Here is a 1466-nt window from a genome sequence, read left to right as displayed (position 1 = left end):
AGTAGCCCATGAAGGTCCAGAAAGCTTTACTACGTTTGTGTTAATAAGGTTGACTCTACTTTGAGGAGGCAGATCTTCCTCAGGACTATTTTAAGTGCTTTTCAACCTGAGGGGCTCATCTACTGGTACAAGATCAGACAATGTTCTACTGTGATTCATAATGCTTTTATTGGACAGGTTTTTTAGAAGTAGATTGCTATTTCCTTCTTCCTAGTCTGTCTTGTGGTGCTGTGGGTGAATGCACCAGACTGCAAAGCCATTTGAAATGCAAGGTCGGCGGTTCAAGCTCACCAGCTGCTTCTTGGAAACTCTATACAGGGTCACTATGGGTCAGGACAGACTCGACGGCACTTAATAATAGCAACAACAACAACAATAAAGTCTGCCTTAGTCTGTAAGCTCTGTGGAAACTTGCTCACCATGGGTAATCCTGCTAGTATTTGAAATACCAGTGACATAGCTTCCAGCATCATAGCAATATATAAAGCACCAGAGTAAGGCAAGTTGACAGATGAGTAGTGGAGTCTAGAAGAAAGAATCACCAGTGCAATCTAAGACAGAGACTGGGTAAGACATTTTGGAAGAATAACATTTGTCTTGGTCTTGAAAAGTGAATAAGAGAGAAAAATGGGGAAAAGAAGATACCAGGAAATAGAAAGAATAAGGCACAATTAAAGAATGGTGAGCAATTCAATGGTGAAGCTTTGAATAACCAAAATAAAACTGTTCCTGTAAAGTTGATTCTAACTTATAGTGACTCTAGAAGACAATAGAACTGCCCCCATAGAGTTTCCAACACTGTAAGTATATACATAAGCAGACTGCTAACATCTTTCTTCCACAATGCAGCTGGAAGGTTTGAACAGATGACCTTTTGGTTACCAGCTGAGCATTAAATGACTGCACCACTAGGACACCTATGCCATGAACACTTAAATTTGTTGTAGAAGAGAAACAGAGTCTAAGTCTCATTGATGCTGCCATTTACTCTCCCCTGACCTACTCTATAAGTGACACCCAAATATGCTGATGGAAATTATTGTTTAGTCCCAGTATGCTTTACAAATGAACCTGGACACAAACTCAGCATCCTTCTTAACACAGGGATGCTTACATCTGTTTGTAACTGACCAGTGATTGCACAATGAATGAAATAATGTTTGCAATTGATCAGTGATTGAGTTATGAAATAAAACCTGTGCTCTCCTGTACTTGTGTGTCATTCGTGCTTTATAAGATGAGGGCAATAAGTAACTAAAAGAAGGTGGTGTGGTGGTCATGTGCCACTGAGGTTGTTCCAACTCATAGATATCCTATATAGGGTTTCTGAGGCTATAAATAACTTAACAGGAACAAAAAGTCTCATCTTTTTCCCTCAGAGCTGCTGGTAGATTTGAACTGCTGACCTTGTGGTTTGCAGCCCAGCTCATAATCCACTGTGCTACCAGGACTCCTTAAAGAAGATT

The sequence above is a fragment of the Chrysochloris asiatica genome, unplaced genomic scaffold (genome assembly GCF_000296735.1).
Source record: "Chrysochloris asiatica unplaced genomic scaffold, ChrAsi1.0 scaffold00014, whole genome shotgun sequence".
Taxonomy (NCBI): Eukaryota; Metazoa; Chordata; class Mammalia; order Afrosoricida; family Chrysochloridae; genus Chrysochloris; species Chrysochloris asiatica.
Note: the sequence above shows the minus strand (reverse complement) of the source record.